Source organism: Alosa alosa, chromosome 1, assembly GCF_017589495.1.
Source record: "Alosa alosa isolate M-15738 ecotype Scorff River chromosome 1, AALO_Geno_1.1, whole genome shotgun sequence".
In the NCBI taxonomy this organism is placed as follows: domain Eukaryota; kingdom Metazoa; phylum Chordata; class Actinopteri; order Clupeiformes; family Clupeidae; genus Alosa; species Alosa alosa.
This window is the reverse complement of record NC_063189.1, coordinates 11799796-11824159: the sequence shown is the minus strand read 5'-3', so window position 1 is coordinate 11824159 and position 24364 is coordinate 11799796. Positions and strand designations below refer to the sequence as shown.

At 41.8% G+C, this 24364-nt stretch overlaps 1 protein-coding gene across 4 annotated transcripts in view; it reads left to right on the top strand.

Annotated features, from left to right (window-relative positions):
• tnr (tenascin R (restrictin, janusin)) overlaps positions 1–24364 on the top strand; it is a 115530-nt gene that overhangs the window by 43117 nt on the left and 48049 nt on the right. For all 4 annotated transcript variants that reach the window (XM_048248107.1, XM_048248113.1, XM_048248120.1 and 1 more), the window contains one exon: positions 18257–18327. The gene's annotated coding sequence lies outside the window, so the exon portion shown is untranslated. The remainder of the gene's footprint in view (positions 1–18256; positions 18328–24364) is intronic.

Here is a 24364-nt window from a genome sequence, read left to right as displayed (position 1 = left end):
GCTCATTCAGTAGAGCATTTAGTGCTCTCCCCAATCCCAGACGTTCACATTGCATGTTTGTTTGTAATGGATGCAACCTTGCGAGATAGGCTATGCGTTTGACAATGAGTTGTTAACAGAACCAAGACATATAGCCCAGCAGCAATCTAGGGACTGATCGTTATTTATTGAAGGGGCCACCGGAGGAATTTTGAGTGCTTCAGTTGGAAGTTGCATGACCCTCTCTTGCCTGCTAGAAATTGTTCAATGACCCTCCGACAGAATTGTTAAAAAGACATGACCCTCCTGCCAATTGTCTTCCGCCCAGCGCCACAGCCACACACTTTGTGATAACATTCTTAAATCAATCTTTCCGTGAGCTTGCATGCTACCAGTACTTCCTTTTCAAATGTGTTGCGCCTGTTTGCACAATTTCACAAATAATCATATGTGATTAATAGTATGACAAATAATCCCTGTGCACGGGGACCGAAACAATGCATGCCAACTTTTTCCGTGTTTATCACGTATTTTAACTTTCCCCGCTGTCTTGCCGTTTTAATGTTTTCCCGTAGAATATCCCATATTTTATTTAAACAGCCCTGCCATCGGGCCTGTCTCTGTGTTGCCCTGTTGCTACCCCTTGCCCTTCCAACGAAACAGATGTCTTCAAATCATCGTTTTCCTTGCTTGAAGGCGAACTTAGAGGATGTTAACCTATTTAAGTTTAACGGGCGATTGTCGTGAAACCACGATTCATTGGCGCTTGCATGTTCGGCCTTATGTCTCACGCGCACCTGAGGCTACTCAGCTGCAAGAGAAATAATTTCCCCTCTTTGTATGTTCACTGCAAGTTGGCCTACCATAACTTACCAACTCTGCACTGTAGACTGGCTATTTATATTTTTCTGTGAAATAAGCAAATTTATTTGTTTAACTTTATGAAGCAGAATTACGCATAGGGTACTTGGAACATAATTTGACAAAGGACAGATGAATGTTGCTAGTGACAAAATATTAACTTTCAGTGTTTTACGATGTCTTTGTCATGGGGAAGTGTTTTTCCCCATGCATTTATTCTAGGTTACTGTCAGTGACTGCCCGAGAGAAGCGGGTTCTGTGTTTCGTTCATGTCAGTGACTGACTGGCAGAGAAGCGGGGTCTGTGTTGTGTTGTGTTGCGCTATGCGTTAATTTATTTTCATTGGGCATACCGTGTGCGTGCCGCCCACAGCTCTTCAGTTCTGACAAAGCCAAAATTACTCCTTTTGAAACAATGAGTACAGGAAGCGTTTGTATGGTTATATTGCTTGGGGGTGTCCCAAGCAGCTTTCAGCCATAAGGCTACTTTGAGAACATTTCAATTCACCCGACACTAATATTCAAAATGTTGAAAACTATTTCGCATAGCCTATAAAGCAGTTTAATTCAATGGAATGTTAGTTGTAAACAAACAAGCTACTTGGTGAGGCTTGGCCTCACAGATCTTCGTGCCTTAGATGGCAGGAAAAATCTTCACGATAGGCCTATTAACTAACCACCCGATTCACGTTGGCTGGGGAAGGGGGCCATCAGACAATTGTGCCTAGTTAATCCGGCCCTTCCCCCCAAAAATCACACCTTCCCACCTCTGACAGCTTAAAAGAAGTCAAGAGGACTCCTTACTCACAGACCTATTCACAAGCCTGCGGTTTTGAAATCCTATGCAGCTACAGGAGCTTCCAATGGCGAGGAAGCAATTTTGCATTGTAGGCATAACTAACATGCAATAACGCCGCCAACAACAACCAAAACTAGGCTAATCATTGTCAACATGTAAATTAAATGTAACATTATTGTGAATCAAATTAAAATGTTCTCTTTTGCAAACGTAGGCATAGTAACAGAATAATTTAATAATGTTACAAGATACTACATCACTCCATATGTTTCATTGGGCTACTAGGCTATTTGTTTTGCCTTTATTCATTTAGGCTATGCCTTTTATTCAGGGGCCATATTCACAAAGAATTTTAAGGCTAAAAGTAGTCTCTAACTGGCGAATTTAGGAGCAATTCCTAAAAATAATGGGCGTGTCACTCCTAACTTTAGGACTCCTAATTTTTCACAAAAGTAATTCACTAAGCATTTTAGACCTAAAAGTAGCACCTAAGTCTGGGACTTAAGTCGAGAGAGGACTCCTAACTCACTAAGACCTATTCATAAACAGCTTTTTTGTGGCATTTTACGTTGCGATGTTTTGAAATAGCCGATGCGCAACAGGAGCCACGAAGACTCACTCCTAGTTTAGGAGTTGTCTGAAAGGCTTTGTGAATAACTTTTAAGAGAAAACTCCAATCTAAAATCTTTAAGTGCGATTTAAGAGTAGCCTACTCCTAGTAGTGAGATAAAAGCCTTTGTGAATAGCCTACGGCCCCAGTTATTCATCATCTTCCGTCCTTGTGTAGCGCACGCATTCTGAGACCTGTCACTCATCATCGTAAGGGAGGTGTTTGGAATCATGCCCGCGTTACAATCAATGAAGCCGAAATTACAGAAGCGAAGCGCTCCACAAACAAGACAACATTCGAGGCCTTTTGTTGAAGAATTTTATATAAAGCCTGCGCTGACAGTAATCCTCCTGCCCCTGATAGGCCTACCACAGCTGTGGATAGTGTGGAATGTTCAAGTAATAACACAATCCAATGTGTGTCTCAATTGTCCCCCGCTGACCACCTCACACATTTCTCTAGATTTTGCAACAAACTTACATGACACAGTGCCATAAAATATGCCAGTTTTAGGACACAGAATAATGTTTGTAATGATACCAGGTAGGCCAGGTATTGTCGAAGGTGCATGGTGAAGTGAAATTCTTACTTTGGAAAACAAACATTTGCCGATATCATCGCCGATCATCAGAATATTGCAACAGATTCTGTGTTCTGGACTGCAGGTAACTTGTTAAACCAGTGGTTATCAAACTTTTATTTCATTCCCCACTTTGATCAAGGGGCATGACTGATGATAGTGGAGATAACGTGTTATCCCGAGGCTTTTGCAAAGTCGGCATCTTCGACGGTAGTCTATTAAAATATAAGTTTTCGATGTCCCAAACGGAGAGCCTTACTTTATTGTTTTAACGATCTCTATGCTACTCACAAAAATGTAGGCATGGGGACATGATGAAGTAGGTTATCCAACTGTCGTGGTGTTAAATTATTGTGATTACGAGCCAGTGGTTTTCAAACATTATCATTGACTTCGGACATCTAACTAAATGCAACAGGCTCATATCGTCCTCGTGATTCGCAAAATGAGGACCAGTGTTTTGTCAAATTGCAAATAGCTATTCGTTTTAACTATTTTTTTTATGATAGTAGCCTATACAAAAAGCACTTCATACTATCTTAATCTTGGAATATGGGGAGGGAAGTGGCGCGTCTGCAGTCAGCCAAATATGAATGTAATTCTGGGCATAAAGCAGATGTAATTGTTTATCATTACAGAAAAATAAAAATGACATGTCACGCAGTCAATTGACTACATTGCAGTCAAGAAGTAGGGCAAATTAATTCTGAAACCAAAACGTGGGTCATAGTCGCCTAAGCCTCTATTGCGTAGCCTGTTAAAAACGCCGCCAGATAGTATTAAATCGGCAACAACATTGTTTTCTGCAGAAGCCTACCCAAGGCTACAGATTAATTCTGAACAGTTATTTCTCTACTGGCTCAATTATCACACCACTGTTTTGATTTTGCGTAGTTGCGTTAACCCCAACACTGACAATAATGTAGACAGCAAATTTCGATTTCGATTTTCCGTGTAGTCAAGCCTTAAGCCATACCCAAGTAGCCTAAATCGAGGTAATGTTTAATTATGCAAGATACAGTAAATTTCATTGAACTACAACTTGTCATTTTTCATCGAAATAGACCTACAGTAAACACCTTTTGTACTGTTTTCTCCACCAAATAGGCAATACAGTACTTTGTCTAAATGTGCATTAGATCCATACTTGCAAATAGCAACACAGAACAGACATCTCTTATGTATAATGAATGATTGCTGATTGAAGAATTGTGCAAAGGAGTTTCACACAGGTGTATCAGAGATTCAGACTTATGCAAGGAATCTATACCACCTGTGAAAAGATGTTTTACTTTTGTTTAGCATGGGAAAACCAATAGAGTTTGGGGCTTTTGAATGACACCTGTGTTAACTGTTTTGCAAAAGGGTGTGAGAAATGTGTGAACCCAATGAAAATGTGTGAACACATTCGCAAGAGATGACTTCTGCTGTGCAAAGAATGTAGTCATGAAGATCAAGTGGGTTCCAGTTTACTTAAGCAGGTAAAAGCAATCGAGAAAAACTGTACGTTTTTATTCACATTTTCTGCAAAAATGGTACAAACAGTAAACGCAACATACTTAAAATAACGAAAAGGAGGGAAAAAACATAATAAATAAATAATAATAAAAAATACATAAAATAACCAAAAGGGCAGATCAAACAATAGACAAAAAGTAAGCAAATATTAATAAAGCAATATTTTCAATTGCACAGAGTGTTTTTAATAGATAGGTAGAGTCCCTTCCATGCATTTACTGTGGATAAGCTAGCTTTATTCAGTCTAGCAGTAGTCTCTTCTAATACTGCAATATTAAGCAAAGAATTAGTCCAGTAGCATTTGAGATTTGTATCTGGTTTAAATCACAACTGAAGGATTGATTTTTTGGCAGCAAATGCCATATGCTTTTCCCGTAAAGGGAGCTCAAGTGAAGAATCATCATTCAATAAACAGAAACAAGGATCTAGTACAAGATTAGTATCAAGGAATTTAGACAGCATATGAATAACATACTTCCAGAATTTAGCTATGGTGGGACAATCCCAAAACATGTGAAGAAAGGTGCCAGTGGAATTTTGGCATAGAGTGCAGTGTGGGCTCTGAGAGAGATTCATTTGAAAACGTCTGTAAGGTGTTGCATAGGCTCTATGGATTACCTTATAGTGGATTAATTGATGTGCTAAACATTTTGATGTCAGTGGTAGGTTAGTCCATACATTTTCCCAGTTGGGCTGGACACCCATCAATCTCAGCTCCCTTTCCCATATTGACATAATAGGAAGTGATTTCATGGAGCCTACTAATAGAAGATTCTGGGCTCTATTTTAATGGTCTGAAACGGAAGTGTCTTGCGCAAAAGCGCAAGTGACTTTGTGGGCGGATCTTGGCTGATGCTATTTTACCGGGCGAGATAATTGACTCTTAGCCCGCCACGCAAATCTAAAATGGGGTGGTCTGAAGTAGCTACATTAATCATGGGTGTGGTTTGGGCGTAAGCGTGCAATAAACCAATCAGAGCCGTCATCTCACATTCCCTTTAACAACAGGCTTGTTCCATAGCTGATTGCTATTACTATCTCCTGGTATGCAAACTGTAATGGGTGTAGTGCATGGCGTACCTATGCTCAGACCCCAGGTACGCCATGCACTAGACCCGTTACAGTTTGCATACCAGGAGAAAGTGGGCGTGGACGATGCCATCACTTATCTTCTACACAGGACACATTCTCACCTAGACAAGGGGAAAAGTGCTGTGAGAATCATGTTCTTTGATTTCTCAAGTGCTTTTAACACCATCCAACCCCTCAGATTGGGAGACAAGCTCTTGCAGATGGGTGTGGACGCTCACCTGGTAACCTGGATTACAGACTACCTGATCGAGCGACCACAGTTCGTCAGACTGAAGAACTGTCTCTCTGACACTGTGATCAGCAGCACCGGAGCGCCACAGGGAACTGTGCTCTCCCCAGTCCTGTTCACCCTGTACACATCTGACTTCTGCTACAACACCGAGTCATGCCACATGCAGAAGTTTTCTGACGATACTGCAATTGTGGGGTGTATCAGGGACGAGCAAGAGGAGGAGTACAGGAGCCTGGTGGAGAACTTTGTGCAATGGTGCAAATTCAATCACCTTCAACTCAACACTTCAAAGACCAAGGGGATGGTGGTGGATTTCCGCAGGTCTAAGCCCGCTTTGCTACCAGTCTCCATTGATGGGGTCAATGTGGAGGTGGTAAGCACCTACAAGTATCTGGGTCTCAACCTGGACAATAAACTGGACTGGTCAGCCAACACTGATGCACTCTACAATAAAGGGCAGAGCAGGCTGTACTTCCTGAGGAGGCTGCGGTCCTTCAAAGTGTGCAGCAAGCTCCTCAGGATGTTCTACCAGTCTGTTGTGGCCAGCGTCCTCTTCTATGCAGTGGTATGCTGGGGAGGAAGCACAAAGAAGAAGGATGCTGGGCGACTTGACAGGCTGGTAAGGAAGGCTGGCTCTGTAGTGGGAGCTGAACTGGAGTGCATCACTTCAATATCTGACAAAAGGACCCTGAACAAACTGATCAACATCTTGGACAATGAATGCCATCCACTCTACAGCACTATTAAAAGCAAAAGAGCTTGATCAGCTGGAGACTTTGCTCACTGCCATGCACAACTGAAAGGCTGAGGAAGTCATTTGTCCCCAGGGCCATTGAACTGTTTAATGCTTCACTAAAGGGAAGAGGAGAGATAGACTTCTCTGCTTAGTCTGTCTGCCTCTCCACCCTCTCCACGTTTGAGTACTGACTGCCCACTACTGCTTTACTACTGTTTTACTACTGTTTTACTAATGTCCACAGCCTAATGTTTTTACTACTGTTTTCCTGCTACACGGTTTTTCATGCTATATTAGCACACATGATCAATGGCTTCTGCTACAATACTGAATGGCTGTAACCCTATTACCTCAACCTGTTCTTGCACTGACATAGTTTTTACATTACCTTGTCTACATTATACTTTACTCTCCTATTTGTCCATATTATTTATGCTGGTCTCTAGACCTTACTCTTGCACTGTTGGACTGTTGGACTATTGTTGGACTATTTTTTGTACCTTCACCATAACACTCACTCTCTTGAGCACCTTACCATGCACACAGAACTACAGGACTACTGTTGGACTACTTTTTGCACCTTCACCATGACACTCACTCTCTTGAGCACCTTACCATGCACACAGAACTACAGGCCCTGTCACTACAAGCGTCTCATGCTTGATCACCCTCAAGCACACTGGATGTTTTACATTTAATTTCTTATCTCCTACTGTCTCTATTGTACAGTGGAGTTTGGTTATATGTTTATACTTATATTTACCATTTCTGCTGTAAGTGCATGTTGTGTGTGATGTATGTATGCTACTGAGACCCCCTGAATTTCCCCTTGGGGATTAATAAAGTATCTATTTATCTATCTATCTATCTATCTATCTATCTATCTATCTATCTATCTATTATATCTATATATCTATCTATTATGGTGGCGTATTTGCCAGGCGCAGCCAGGAACGTTCACAGCGCTATAATCACTGTTCAGTTGGGAACAGTTAGCTATTGATTTTTCCTCTTGACAAAATGTAATGCAGAATTGTCACAAAGACATACCGATGTTTTGGGATCACTCTCACTGAATCACGAAGTTATGAATGCATGGTGATATTTTTGCAATGTTCAATGTAATCTAACATACTCTCCCGTGCTGCCTGTCTCCTTGTCCTCTAATATTTCCTAATTTATGTCATCAACACATCTGTGATTGGTGAAAATGTGTACGCTAGATTTATGCCCATTTTTTCACATCTTGGACACCACACTGATTTCCCTCGAGTGGTAATATTTTTCTTTGAAATTATGTATGGTTTAGAGAAATGGGAACTACGATGTATAGATGAGAGGAGCGAAGTGTGCGTTGCGCAGCACAGGCGGCCAAGCAAGGGCTCCTTACCATCAGCAAACTCAAAAGCCATACACGGTAAATTGGAACAAAAGTAAAGGTAACTTTAGCCTTTATAGGGCTGTATAAAGTTGTCCAAATTAATAGGTCATAATTAGGCGTTGTTGTAGTAAAGATATTGCATGTAGATGTTGTACTATATAGGCTACTAAATTTTTAGGTCACCAATGCACGAACAAAACTGGGAAATGGACAAATATTATCAAGGCTTTGAATGTTTCCGTCTGTGCACGGAGGTGTCTGTAGATAGGTGTGCAACGCATTCATTCATGCAGGCCTGTGGTCATGCATGCGCCCTTAAAATAGCATCTGCATTTGCGCCACAGACTTTAGACCAGGGAGTTCCTGGTCTGTGGCGGAATTGTTTTCTGAAACTGCAAAATATCAACAGTGAACGTTTGCGCCGGAACAAGCCCCTTCTTCTCACTGAACCGCCTCTGTGGGCACAATCGAATTCCCTAATTTACAGGCAAGTACCTGTGGAGGGAAAATTCCAAGATGCGCTGACTGCAAAATAGGAAAGATAAAAGCGCGAGTATACAAAGTCAATTTCGCTGGGACGCAAGATAGAGCCCTATATAGCTTTGTGACCAGGCCTCGAGAGCCATTGTTGGGGTCAACATGAGTGGACAGGAGATGAGGACTTAATGAATGCCAGGGTACTCCATACACCCGCATCGCTGACCTCAGCTGGAGATACAGAAAATAGGAAAAGCCTGGTAATTCATACTGAGCTTGAATGCCTTGGAATGTGCACAGCGTGCCATTTTTTTTTTTTTTTTTTTTTACTACTTTTGCCTTTGTTTTTGCTTACTAATTATTCTTTATTTTTAAATGATTTTACCTTGTGTTTTATGTTTTCTTTTTATTATGATCTTTACCTTTTAACTATTCTTTGACTATATTGCCCTTCTATGCTTTTATTTGTTATTATCGTTTGGTTTTGTTTATGTAAAGCACATTGAATGACCTCTGTGTATGAAATGTGCTATATAAATAAACTTGACTTGACTTGACTTGTCGCAAATATCACGTTTTATGTTTATGAATGCCTTGGAATGTGCACAGCGTGCCATTGTCGCAAATATCACGTTTTATGTTTATGAATGCCTTTTGATGCCCAGGTGGAGGAAGTAAAAGGCTGGCCACCTGACAACAAACAAGGGTTGTTCCTTAAAGGAGAGGACAAAGTACTGTACATTTGTATGGGCCTCCTAATATCTTTTCAGCATTGTGCCAAGCTCTCAAAGTAGTGGAAATGATCAATGTACACACATGATGTCAATGTACACGCATGCTGCACAGTGATGGTGTAATGCACACACACCAGAGACACGTGAGAGGTCCACTTCAGAGGCAAGCTCTGTATTTGGCTGCAGGGAAGTGAAGCAGACCAAAAAACTCTCAACTCTCATGTCTGATTTCTGAAATGCAGAAATCAGACTTTTCAAAGCCTACTCGTGTGTGTGTGTGTGTGTGTCCGTAAAATCTATTCTATTTCGGGCGCAAGCCTGTTTTGGTGACAGTTTTGGTGGCTGTTTTAGTGAATACTGTGACAGCTATTTCAGTGTCACTTCACCTCACCGCATTATTGTCTGCCTTTTGTGTGTTTCGAGTTCAGCTTGACAGCCCTTCATATGTGCCTTTTGTAGAGGCATTCCCATTTTCTTCTCCATTTGGAGCTGTCAATTAACCTGGCAGGTGGGACCATTGCCTAAAACACAGGATGAATGAGACATGCAAGTCTGCTTCTGCTTCAGAGCCACATAACATGCCTGAAAGTACATTGTCTGGCACCTTTATTACATTGACTGAGGTGTGTATAGAAAACAGTGCATCTGGAAAGTAGCATAGAAGCACCTTGTGACAGAGAGATGTGTTTTTGTACTGAAATAAGCTAAACTAAAAGCTGAAATAAGGCTTTTTTTCTCTGCACTGGCACAGGAGCTTTCAGTGACCTCTCACCCTGGTCTTTTTGCAGGCTTGAGGTTGTCTCTGAGTCTTCCATTCAGCACCTCTCTCTTTGTCATGAGAGAATAGGGATCTTCTTGCATTTCTTTTTCCTTTTCTTCCTCTTCTTCTTCCTTTTCTTCTTTTATCTTCCTTCTTCTTCTTCTTCTTCTTCTTCTTCTTTTTATCTTCCTTCTTCTTCTTATTTTTTTCTTCTTCTTCTTCTTCTTCTTCTATCTTCCTTCTTCTTCTTTTTCTTCTTCTTCTTCTTCTTCTTCTTCTTCTTCTTCTTCTTCTTCTTCTTCTTCTTCTTCTTCTTCTTCTTCTTCTTCTCCTTCTTCTTCTCCTTCTTCTCCTTCTCCTTCTTCTTCTTCTTTTATCTTCCTTCTTCTTCTCCTTCTCCTTCTTCTCCTTCTTCTCCTTCTTCTCCTTCTCCTTCTTCTCCTTCTTCTTCTTCTTCTCCTTCTCCTTCTTCTTCTTCTCCTTCTTCTTCTTCTTCTTCTTCTTCTTCTTCTTCTTCTCGCTCTCTTGTCTCTTGAGGAGAAACCACGGAGAGTAAGAAGATTGGGCTTCCATCCGTCTCCATCGCTCTTTCTCTGTCTCTCTCAGCTCTCTGAAGAGGGAGCTAAAAAGTGTGTTGTCAAGCAGTCAGGCCCTGGAGTGGCGAGTGGACCCGCTTTCCAGGCGATCCATCAGAGATCTCCAGACAGCATTCTGTCACCGCGCAAATCAGCAGTCAAACAGACATATTGTAAAGACAGACTGCGTGTGCGTGTGAGGAGAGAAAGGAGCGGTGACAGTATGCATACACCGGGAATGTGCAGACTGCTCCGACTGCTCCAAATACGTTTTCTGGGAGCTGAAAGTAGTTCAATTGATTGAGTCACAGCTTTTAATTAGTATTCAGCCCAGCACCCAACCATCCTGGGGCCATATGGATCTGTCGCACTGTAGTAGATAGCATAGGCAATTTACAAAGCCATCAAAACATACATGGCAAAAGGGGATTATTTCAGATGGATTTGTCTTCAGCTTCACCAAGGGTGATACCATCAATGTTATGGCTTCTCTGTCAAGAGCAATATCTAGATTTTGGGTGGATGTGCATTTATTGGCTCAAATAAATTGTGACCTTTATATTATGAGATTAAATAAATGATTGATAGGCAAAATATAATTTCAAAATGAATCCCAATTCTCATTACTTGATTCCATCTCAGCCAACCAATCATAATAATGTGCAAATATTCATATCAATAACTGAAATAAACAACAAACGAAACCCAATGCCATCATGAAACTGTGATACTTTTAACCAAACAAACAATTGAAATGCAATGTCATTGTCAACATTGTTATTTCCACATTACTTGAACATGTTACGTAGTGTGGATCTGATTTTTAACTCATCTCTAACTTGTGTTTGAAAAACTGCTGAGTGCTAGAGAAAGAATGGAAACAGTGTAGGCCTTCCGTGGAAACAGTGCTAAACTGGGCCAGTAGTCTAGAGGCCAGAGCTGTGTCACTGGGAAAGAAGTCATCATGTTTTATATACCGCAGTGTAACATTCACACTTATTCAACAAAAATGTGTGCTTGTTTTAAATGGCTCTGGCTCTGGGCTCTTTGACTTGGATATAAGCATGAACCTGTAGATAAAGTTTAACTTCCTGATAACCATTGTTGCAGCATTGTTGATGCAAATTAACTCTTAATCTACACACCGCTATATCATGACATTTCAGTGATTTATCAGTGATTATACAGTACACAGGAGCGATATATTATGTAGTGAAATATCAGAAGCAAGACCAACTGTTGCTTGAATGTTAAAATGTGCATTTTAAACATCTGCAAGCTTTTGATATCAAAGCTAACCCTATTTCTACAGATTGAAATGACAACGACAAATGACAATTACAAATTGCATCCAATCAATCTGAATTTGAAATTAACAACAAAGCAGGCACGTGCAGCCAGGACAATTGAGTTGGATTTTATTGCAATTAAATGTATTAAATCAGGGGTCTCAAACACCCGGCCCGCGGGCCAAATCGCGTCCTGCCCAATTCCGGCCCGCGACGGATGACAAAATAATAATGTAATCCGGCCCTTGAGGCTATTAATTGCGACAAACAACGATACTGATTAAAATAGAGATAGATCCAGGTACGGGGACAAATCTCATTTGTAGGCCTACTCTGCTCCACTATGTGCAAGACATCCAGAGCTTGATTCAAACCCAAAATAATGCAAGAAAGTTTTCAGGAAATACTTGTATTACCACGAGAAACACAAAGGCGTGCATTTGTAATGGACGCGGAAGCGATGCAGGCCTTAGTGTTGCAGAAATTGAAGCAGAAATTAAGCAGAAATAGCCAGGCCTACACCAAATGTTGAAAAACGTTCACGTGTGATGAAGTCTTAGGTAAGCTTATTCACCTATTCTAATTCTGAAGGAGAATATCCTTTTGGAGATTATGATCGATCGTCTATGACAGTGATAGTCGCATGGTCGTCTGTGAATGGAGGTGCGTGTATACAACGGTGTCCACTAAGCATACCATGCTTGTTTCGACCCTCTGCCCAACATAGCTTGGAGGTTGCAGTGGTAATCGTGATGATAGTGTCCGTAATGGATGTGGTACAGACAGCAGGGCTAGTAGAAATAGGGCTCTAAAGAACTACAAAGTCACCCCATAATATGATCACGAACTTCTGGGTACTGCAGATTACCCATGATAGGAACTGTTTGACCAGAATACTTTATTGTAGGCCTATATTGTAGTAATCTATTACTAAACCACAACATATTAGGTGTTGGTATACATCTTAGGTGTTTTTCTGTTAATTTGTTATGTGGGTAATATGAAAAAAGGAAAGTAAACCTGCTTACATATGTTCATCCAGTATTTACTGAAAGGTGCATAATTTGAGGTGCTTGCCATCCAGTGACAAATTAGATGGGTAAATTTACCCCCTTCATAAACTTTTGTTTTACTCAAAGATTTTTACATTTACAATATAACTTTATCTCTGACCACTTTCAAGCCATGGCCTTTTAAATGTTGATATAAAAATCCAATGGTGTTACTTTCTTAACCCTAATGCTTAGTTTGCCAGGTTTAAAAAAGTTATGAGAGGAAATATTTTTATTTGGTGTGAAACACACACACATACCTGTTTTTTATGTTTTTCATTTATTTTATAATTTGTATTAATATTTATTTTATAATTATTTTATTTATAAGCTAAGGTTGCTAGCAGAGGTATCTAAAACTAGATAAAAACACTTGCACTTTCTGTTTGCAGTTTTGTGTGGTATTTGAGAAAAAGAACATTGCATTTTTAGAAATAGCCGGCCCTCCAATCAGATGACGTTGGCATAATTGGCCCCCAGCTCATTTGAGTTTGAGACCCCTGTATTAAATTCATGGTTTCATTAAATTCAATTAATCTAACCTAGGAATCCATGCTGGATCATCATGCACTATATTTGTATTATTCTAACGTCTTCAATGAAGCTGTAGTCAATAATGAATCTCATAAAAGTAATGCTCTGATGTCAGAAGGAATAAATAGAAACAGAGGTCTGTTTTCCCATTAGACTTCACTGCCCTGAAGACACCCAACCTCAGCAATAAGGGTTGGAAGAGAATTGATTGAGTGATGGCATTGGACTCTCTCCCACGCTCTCTTGCAATGTGTCAGCATGGAGGAAATCTATGGTTGGCCCTGACACACCATCCTATACCTCTGACCACCAAGGCTGGCTGCCAAGGGTTCAAAGCGAGTCTGAGAAAGACCAAAAGAGACAGTCGGACCAAAAGATGGAAGGAGAAGAAAGGGCAGAGGGAGAGGCGCCATCTCATTTGTGAATCCTCAGTCTGAGATTTAGTGGAGAAAAATTTGGATCAGTCAGAAAAAAAAAAAAAAAATTCAGCCTGTCCCTTTTGGCAGCTATGGGGGCTGGTGTGCGCAGCATGGCCGTAGAACTGAGAAACAAATTTGAGGATCACATTCATGTATCCTCCAACACGGAGTGGAATCTATTCCTCCATCTCTCTCTTGAACGCTGCACATTTTAGTCCATCACCACCGTCAAAGATGCACTGCCCTGCTCCCAAAATGACTGCCGGCTGGGGAGCTCGATCGTCAGTGTTGGGTAGATGACTCAGGCTCCATCAGGCCATGAGGCTGCTGTTTGCCTCCGCCACAAGCAATAAAGCCTTTAAAAAGCACTTAATCTGATGCAGCGAGTCCGCTGCCCATTACTCGATCCGTCAGTTCTTTTATGCTCTTTTGGATGGATACATTTACTCTCTTTGAAACCATGGTAACAATGCTTCCCGATGCTCCGAGGCAGTGGCTTTATTCCACATCCTGTTATGTGGCACTCCGGACACAATGAGGTTGACAGAATGAAAAGAGAAGCTCAAAGCTTAAATTTCCTTAACTTCCTTAGGCTTTTAAACGTTGGATATACATGCAATATTTTTGTTGCTATTCCTTTAAATTCCCAAGCTTACCTGACACTGGGTAGCTCAACTAAACCGGAGTAGCTTATTATTCAAACTGATTGTTATGGTTAAGGAGCGGAAGATAAAAGCATGGCACAAGGAAATGCAGACAAAGGCCCTATCAAAAGTCTGTTCCTGGGGGGTATTGGGGAGATGGGTGGGGGGCAATTTGATCTTCCTCAAACATGCCAACCCTTCTGTTCGCATTCCAAAGATAGCAAGCAGTGCATCGTTGTCATCCTACTTTTCAAAATTGCACAGTCTTGCGCCTCTTTGCTGTATCTGACTACCGAGCTTTAAACAGTGTAGTGCTACACTAAATGATTGATTTATGGAATTTAATCAGATGCCTTCTGTGGCTGGCAGATAGGCACAGGTACGATTCTGCCAATTCCATCTATCAATCTCTCAGCCTGTTGGGAACGCGAGCAGTCTGAATTAATGAGCAAAGAGAAGGACTGTGATCCCCCAGGTTTGGGTTAATTCAACCACAGGGTGATGCACAGGGGAAGCGAGGAGCTGGAATATAGAGGTGGACCGTGGGAGAGTGGAGAGAGAGAGAGAGAGAGAGAAAAGACAGATGCGGAGAGAAAGAGATAGAGAGAGAATTTGTGGGAGAACTCGGTGGATTTTCTGTAAGTATGCTAGGCAGGCTCAGACTCTGAGGCGGTTCACTCTGAGGTATCATTCAGCACCACATTCCTCTTCTAAACCCCCTGCCCTGATCCAACTATCTGTGACTGATGCATAAATTTGATTATCAGAAGTGTCCATCACAGAAGCCTGAGCAAACTTTCAAGCTAATATTAATCACACCCTGGCAGGTACTTACTCAAAGTGGTGAGTTCTGCTCATGTTTTGACAATGAAGTGTACCTACAGAGTGCATAATAATGCATGTTGGGTAATGTGGTGGCAAATTAATTAATCACTGTTAGATGTTTAATTCATAGTGGTCTTATGGGGAAGGCACATATAAATTGTTCACACCTAACACCTAATGCTTAGTGCATAAGTGATGTTTGCCAAAAGGTAGCTCACTGTGTAATAGCTGTGTAATAGCTGCCATCCTGGCAAGACATGGTGGAATCAATTATGGATTTTAGTTTTGGAGTGACTTTGTTTTTTTATTAGTGAAATGCAAAAGATTTTGAAGGATTCCTCTTTCAAAAAGGATGAGGTGACCATGACCGAATCCATTTGGCTTCTCAGCAGTATGTGTAATGAAAACTAGCATTTTAAGACAGAGGGACTGGGCCATGAATGGAGACAAACAATGAATTTTTTCCCCACAATTACTCCCCGACCCATAACGCTCTCATTCACTTTGCTTCTGCAAAAGCACAATTAATCTCCATTTATTTCTAAATTGAATGGCACTATTTTTCACCGAAACGATTTTTGCATGAGAAATCCCAGAAACATTAAGGCACATGCATTTTCATTAACTTAACATTTTTCAACATTACCCAGTCATTTCAGAGATGGCTTATAACTCTGAATGCCTTTTTCTCCATTCAGCACTTCAGTTTTGCATTTCAAATGATTTGCTAGTCATTATTATGAGGAGACAGCATGACTTTTACAAATTCTAAGCCTTTACATAGTAGTGAAATAATTCAGATTTTTTATTGCCTTTTATGCCCTGAAGTTAACTCAGCAAAGTCCCACAAAACTCAAGAAAGCCAAGCATGCTCAGAATATAAAATTCCATAATGTTCTTGTTAGCATCAAGAGTATCTTTGCTATCACATTAAATAGAGAAGATTCTCTAACCAGGATTCTTTTCAAATCAGACATACAGATAAGGTATAAAACACATGCATGTGCCTGCAGGCCAGTTGTTGGCTCATTAAGTCATCCAGTCAATAAAAACATGGGACATGTCGGGGCTGACCATAATGAGCTCGCACAGGATGACAGAGAGGCCTTTCAGGCTGATCTCATCACACCATTGGCTTGTTGTGTCTGGTTAGGAGTGTCCAGGGTGATGAGCCAGGGTGAAATAACCAAACAAAGCACTCATTAGTAGGCCACTGTGCCTCATCACTCATGATAAAATACACATTTAGTTGTGATATTTTAGACCCAGGTGAACGCAGGCAATCAACTTCAATATGAAGACAGGGCGATTTCTAATGATCGGCAAATGCCTGCGCTGGGGCTGAGGAGAGAGAGAGAGAGAAAAAAAGTGTCAACAAAATGATAAAATGCATTGTGGGGAATATTCTATATTCTACGTGGCTGTCAGAGTAATTTTGTGCCTGCTCAGTTGTGGAGCAAGTTTAAGAGTGAGACTCGGAGAGACCTCTACTGCAGGACGCTCTGGCAGCGCTGCAAGGGTGGGATTCAGCTGGGGGAGATGCACTGTTCATTTGTTGTGAGTAATAGCCGCGTTTTAAGAGTTGCACTTCTTCCACTGCCGTGTCTAAACAAAAACAGCGATTGAAATTTCCCCCAAACAAGCCCTGATTCTGAACGTTTTCTGTGAGTACAAGTTTTATGGACCCCCCCCCCCCACACACACACACACACACACACACACACACACCCCACCACCACCCTCGCAAAAGCATTTTTATTTTAAAAAAAAACTATCTTTCTTGAGAGGGAAAAAGAAGTGAGGTGAAAGAGGAACAAGAAAAATGGTGAAACGAGTTTCTCGTGACGGGTGATATATGGTTACGGCCCGCGAATCTATCTCCTGCATCAACAAATCGGAAATGGGATCTCCGCACGATAACAAATTGCAGGGAGCACACCATGATTCACCAGCGGCATGAAAGTGCCCGTGCGCTCTCCCACCCACCAGCGCACACGGCGGTGGCACAGCATGGCGCCCCCTCAGAGGCTGCCGCCGCCACGTTTGGCAAAGGCACACGTGCGGTATGTGTGAGCAGAAGCACAGTAGTGATGACCCCTCCCAACAGTGCATATCAGTGGAGCAATGGGTGTGGACCCCGCCGCTGATGAGACTTGGATTGGAAAGCCATGTAACTCATGTAAATCCTGAATGCAGGAGTTAAGCTTATAGCTTCCATATTATGGCTCTCTATGGTTCTCTATGCTCCCACTGAACTCAGCTTCCCCCCTATTCCGAGTTCATACACAAGTGGAAACATTACACTGGTCCCCGCGGCACAGCTGTGCAAGACTGAGACGCGTCCAGATGATGATGCCTTGGTGGGGTGTCTCAAATTGGCGCAGTGCTCAGACTGATGTGGTTGTGGGGCCACGCTGCAGAGGAAATGTGGGGGCTGCAGCTGCTCTGTCATTTTTTTGAACTCTTTCTCTTTCACTCTCTCTGTCTTTATCATTTTTACAGTTTTTTTCTCTTTTTTTGAATACTTTCTCCATGCCTCCCTTTCCCTCACTGTTATTTCCCCATTATTCTCTGTCTCTCTCTCTCTCTCTCTGTCTCTCTCTCTCTGTCTCTCTCTCTCCATATAACCACGGGCATGGCTATGGGGCTGCTGTGAGGATTCAGGGAGAGTGAATCACAGCCTGTCCCACCGCCTCACAGCAGAACAGCGCTCAGTGTTTAATAAAATCACACTTCAGTGGAATGGGCCAGAAAAGTAAACAAACTACTGTAATTATGGGATGGAAATGGCAAGGGCCAGTAGCTGCCAGTGCACGGCATGCTGATGGGATGCGTTGGGTTTATGTGTCCCTAGCTGCAGGTGAAGAAGTCATCCTAGGGAGGGGAGGGGGAGCTGGGATGTACTCTCTCTTTCTCTCTCTCTTTCTGTCTTTTCATGTGGAGGGAAGCTGTGTGTTTGCCATTCCAAGCTCATGTTCCTTTAATCATGCGTCTCTTTTTGCTCCTGGTCTCTGAACACAAAAAGCATGTGTGTGTGTGTGTGCGTGTGTTTGTGTGTGTGTGTGTGTGTGTGTGTGAGAGAAAGAGATAAAAAGGAAGTGAAGGAAGGAGAAAAGGTGTAGAATGAACTCCACTGACGTTTCCCTTCTACCATCTACAGGTGGTCTTGGCCTCCATTGCGGGGCTGGAGATTAAAGTGCAGCTGGGGGAGGACTTTCACCAGTGCCTCAGGTAAGATAGCGCGCTGTATCTCTCCCAAGGAAGCCAATCTGTTCTGCTCTCATCACACTGCCAGCTATCTGCTGTGTGTTCGACAGGTTGTTTTAATAGATGTTCAGAGCATGGCAAGTCCCACTGAGATCATAAAGCTTTTTACACAGTCATCCAGGAGAAGGCATTAATAATGCAGATATGGAGCATGTTTAGCATGACAATTATTTACTGTTGCTGTCATTTACCTTTGCACAACTTATTTCAGATTGTATTTATTGTGTCTGATATTTTTTTGAATGCATATGTGGTTTGTACTAGCCTGGTCCCGCCCGTCTAGTGTCCCCACTGGAACACCCACCAATGTACAGTAATAACTTTCCACCAACGTAAATAAACCACCAATGTAATAAAAATTGGCACAAAATTAGCACGTTTTAAACGTAATAACCCTACCAATGTAATAATTTCCCACCAACGTAATAACTGTTGCCTACTGCCAACGTAATAACCCAATTTCTCACCATGCAGGAAGTTATTACGTTGGTGGGAAGGTTAAAAAAATATTACATTAACTTCCCACCAAAGTCAAAGTCAATGTCTGCTTTATTGTCAATTTCTTCACATGCCCAGACATACAAAGAGATCGAAATTACGTTTCTCACTATCCCACGGTGAAGACAAGACATATTTTACCAATTAAGTCCACAGACAAACATAACATTCAAGTAAACAATAAAAAGTAAATAAGAAGGCAAATAAGAAGGCACCAATGTATTAAATCACTGATTTAGTGATATTATATCTGTTTTATCAGTTGTAAGGGTATAGTTGTCAATAATTGTCCCCATCTAAACCAACTCATGACCATAAAACTTTATACCCCCCCCATCCTTTACTTATACCTCAACTTATCATTCATCACCTTTACTAGGACCCAAGCAAAGCTACATGGACACCCCTTGTGATCTTTTGTTATATTTCATTTAATGGAAAATTCCGGTATTTAGCACTTTGAGTCCCTTTTCTGGTTTGTTTTGAATGAACTAGAGTGGTGGACACCGAAATTTTGACGATTAGTCCTGTCTCGACTTTTCTGAATTGTTTTGAATCGCCTTTGACTACTCAGAGTGGCTGCCAACAGGCATACTTAAACATGTCCTAAAACAACCCTTAACGTTCGTTTTCAAAACTGTGCAACTCATCGAGTGGTTAGTGGTGTTCGTTGATATTCCAAAACAAGTAGCGTAGCGAAATACAGTTTCTGTCGTGTTTTATTTGGCATTTTGTAAAATCCCATTGATTTCTGTTGGAAGACTCATTGCACGTTGATATTACTGCGCCACCGTCTATGCTTCAGGTTGAAATATTGAGCAGAAGTTTATACGCGGTTGTGAGGTGTCTGAAAAAATAGTTCCAAAATAGAAAAAAAAACGGCTGGAAATCATACATTGCGCCGATATATTTGATTTTAATAATCAACGAAAACCACTAACCACTCAGTGAGTTGAGATTACAAGGGGTGTCCATGTAGCTTTGCTTGGGTCCTAGTAAAGGTGATGAATAATAAGTTGAGGTATAAGTAAAGGATGGGGGGGGTACAAACGGAGATTTATGTGACGAGGCGGAGATTTTTAGTCAGTTCAAAAGATAAAGAGGAAGTGATTCGTTGCTGTTGTTAATAGTTCCGGGATTATGATTGGCTAACATGGGCTTGAGCTTTTCGTTACACTGCCACTTACAGGTTTGTCATGTTCTTGAAGGCATATACCCGGGTTAGTGTAAAGGAAAACTTTTCTGAAAACTGACCGGTGTGCACTAGTCTGTATGGGGGCATTGTTATTTTTAAAGCGTTAGCATAAGATGGATGAGTAACATGTGCCCTTTTGGGTTGGTTTTTTACCCTTACAACTATACTCTTGCAACTGATAAAACAGATATTATATCACTAAGTTGGTGGGAAGTTTATGTAATAATTGCAGTTTTAAGTCCTTGACCACAGTTCAGTCTTTGAAATAAGGTGGTGTGCCTTCATCCTGTAACCAAACAATGGGCATATAAGTGGGTTATTACGTTGGGCATAAGATGGTCAATAGTTATTACGTTGGTGGGGGAAATTATTATGAAATAACAATGGGTTGGCAGGATTGGCAGGATTATTACGTTTAAAACATGCTAATTTTGTGCAGATTTTTATTACGTTGTTGGTTTATTACGTTGGTGGTAAGTTATTATGTTGGTGGGTGTTACACCCCACTTATTTTATTTTTACTGAGATAGTAGTCTGGCTCCTCTCAATGTGTTTACATTTCTGTTAGCCACCAGGATGGAGGGCCAGCCAACAATGTGAGGGAATGATTGGAAGTGGCTGTGCTACGTAGCAACACCTGCCTGCAAACAGAGAAAACAATTGCAGTCGTAAAAATGTGTACATTTACACAGCAAAGATAAATACTGTACATTGTTTCCTGACAACCAATGTGGTTTATTATCAGTTTGTAAAGGTTAGGTGAAGTAGGTATTGTTAGGGATCCCGGATCAATGTGATTGGTTAGGCTGGACAATGATTTCAAAGTTAACGCAAAGTTTTCGACCATTACAATAGTACCCAGACTCTATTCACAAGAGCAAACAAAGTAGTGAGTCTGGTGAAACTGGGCTATTGTCTACAACCGCATAAGACGTGCTTGTCATCACATCGCATGGTTTGCCGAATGGGGAGATATACGCTTTTTTTTTCACACTTTGCTCATTTGGTTCCCATGAGAACACCGGTACAGACAGGGGCTTTCACTCTCGATTTCATGTGGTTTTCACAAATCCTTGTGTGTGTGAATGAATGTTTGTTACATTGGTTTTGTATGTATTGGTCTATATTTGTTTGTGTATGTGTGAATCAAGCATCACACCCGATGATTTCGCATTGAGGCTTAGTGTGCCACGTGTACTGTATGTGTGTGTGTGTGTTTGTTTGTGTGAGCGTGCAAATGTGTGCACATGCTTGTCCATGGGGGGATGGTGGCGGTGCATCCTTAATGTCTTAATGAAATGCTGATGGGGTATTGTTAATTGCAGCATGTAGCCTGGGAGTGAAGTGACAGCGCGCTGGGAGCCTTTGATCACCGATCTCCAATCGATGGGGATTAGGGTCGCTCCGGTGCGGCAGCAGCCTGATTGTGGTGACACCGTGGGGTCTCCCAGAGCCACCTCTAATTATGAGGGATTGAATTAACAGATAGCACAGTTCACAGTTCAGACGCACATGCCGAAGCTGGGACAATTATTTCAGGAGTTAATAATAATTCTCCTGTGCTGAGCGTCGGATTTTAGTAATCTACCCGTCTGTCTTTCTGTCTGTCTTTCTGTCTATTTCGGAGCGTGCCATGAGTTAATGAGGTAGATGGAGGTGCGTGGGTGGGGATAATCTGATGTTCTGTTCTGATCGTTTTCCTCGCTGAGAGCCTCCTGGGTGAAAGAGCAACAATCCACCCCACCACGATCTGCTTCAGAAAGGCTCAGCCTGCCGGCGGCCCGATCCAGGTCCAGCAGTCCGGAACAGAAAGCCTGCTGTGATACCTGATCAATCTGAAGTGATCTCTCGGCTTAATAATAGATGACTGAGAGGGATGAAGAGCCTGATACCTGTCCATTTCGACTCTCTGTTCCTGCTCAGAAACACGCGCATGTCATGGATTTATTTTACAGCTTATCGGGGCAGACAGGTAACAAGCTGGCCATTGTGAGCAGCATGTGTGGCCTCACTGCAGAGGGTGAGATAATCTGTGTGTGTGTGTGTGTGTGTGTGTGTGGGAGGATTGCAAGTATTTGAAGTGCCTCTTTTTGGGCCTCTACAGAGAATAGCAGACTCCAGACTCCTGAATTAAAATCAGAATTACATTACCATGAGCAACCTCCCCAAAAGGTTGATCTCCAGTAACATGATTTGTTGTAGATGGAGCAGATTGTTGAGTCATCTACTTTGCTGTAGTAGATGACTCAATGTGTATGAAATCAGGTCCGAAGGAGCTATCGTTCTTTTTTCCTACTTTCTATTGCTGTCTGTCTCCCTCTCACTGGCACCCATACACACATACACACACACACACACATGTACACACACATGCACACACACATGCACACACACATGCACACACACATACATTATACACACACTCAACCTCTCTCGCCTCTCTCCTGACCTTCTTACATGTTCTTTCCTTTCCTACCCCGTGAAGAGAACAAAGGAGCCGTTCCTCTTCAACATTTCCTTTTTTTAACATGAGGCAGAACAATAACTGTCATTTTAGGGACGGAGGAAACCATCATTTCTGCACAATGAAGATGAAAAGAAAAGAGTAACTCGTGAAGAAGTTCATGTGGAGATTATTTTTCTGGAAGAGAGGAGGATTGGAGGAGTTGTTTGCCCAGAGGAGAAGGGAGGTATTACTGTCAAGCACAGGCTCTGACAGACTGTTTGATCTAATGCTTAGGTGGGATTTACTGTCAGGTATGCAAAGAAAGATTACGTGCCATGAGAAAATACAATTAAAATGACTCGTTTTTTGCTCGGAATCTCTCCTTGTATCCTCTGTGGTTAAGCTGGATGGATTCGCTCACTGCAAAGCAGACTGCAACTTTGTTGAAAGTCTGTAAATATGCTTTGATACGTCCCTGATATATATCTATTTTTTTTAAGTTGATGCCTTTTTGGCAGCCCATCAGGAGCGTATGTGGAAATAAATAATGCTGCGGACAACATCCTTCTAGTGTTCTCGCTGTTCTCGCTGAGAATGAAGTAAAATGAGTTTATACAAGTGAAATAAGAAGAGAAGACTGTGAAGGCTACACATTAAAATAGGTTCTCTCCAATGTCTCCATTCACAGTCTCCCACTTGAGGATGAGATCAGAGCTCATGAGAGAGAACAATTACTGTGACAGCTGAAAGGATGTTCTTTCTGCAGGGCTGAAATATGGAATTTGACTCAATTTTCAAGGAATCAAACGGACCCAAAATGCAATCCAGTGCGCGGCTGTCTCAGCCACTCTCTTATGGAACATGTAACGAGAGCAGAATATTAACGAGGCTATTTTGTGTCAGACTTTTCTGACAGTTCAGAAATGACAGTTCAGACTTTGTCAGTTGGAATGATGTGTAATCTTAAGAATCTGCTTTAGCCTTCAAATTGATCCATCCATTCAGTTAAAAATTAGTGATGTTGTTGTCTGCCACACAGGAGGCCAAAATAGCATTTCAGTGACCAAAAATCTGTGATAAGATGTAGACTACAGAACAACATTAATGCTGTTAACGTGTCTTCTGACTGTCTGATTGCTTTTTTGTATTTAATGCATACAGATAGTTTTTAACTCACTTATAATGTGGTTTTCTTAAGCTGAACTTTGAGCTTTCTGGATGTGAAGTGTACTTTATAAATTTGGCAGCCAATGTAATGAACCTAATTGACTGTTTGCGATTACAAATTTTAAAATGTTGCCCCGTGAAGCGGATAATGGGTAAAATTGTACTGGTCAGTCTTGCGTAATGTATTTAGAGTCCCATGCCATTTATATTCTTCACTTGTTGACGTGATTGTAATTAAAATAAGGGGAGTTGAGAAAGCTAAACCAGCGAGCGCTGGGGAAGCTCAGTGGTTTTGCGGTGCCATGGTTTATTCATGTCACCTCTCACTTTAGTCCACCGTGCCATAGTAGCAGTGGCGTTAAAGAGACTTTAAAATGTGCAGGGTCGCAGGTGCCCGCAACAAGCAGCAGCCAATGATCCTGAAAGACTATGCTATTTGGCAGCCACCATAGGGGCAATGAGAAAGGAATGGTAATGTTGTAGCAGTGGGTGTTCCACACAGGAAGGGTTGTGTGTGGCGCGGTGGTGATGGGAGGCGTGCCTGTGTCGAGGTGTTTGCCCATTAACCCGTACAAATGGAGGTTAGCCAGCGCATTCCCACACCCACAGCTCTGCCAGCGCCAGCCCGAGACTGGGCGGGGCTGGACGAAAGGCAGACGGCTCCTTATGCCACGGCTCGGGTCAGATCTAACGGG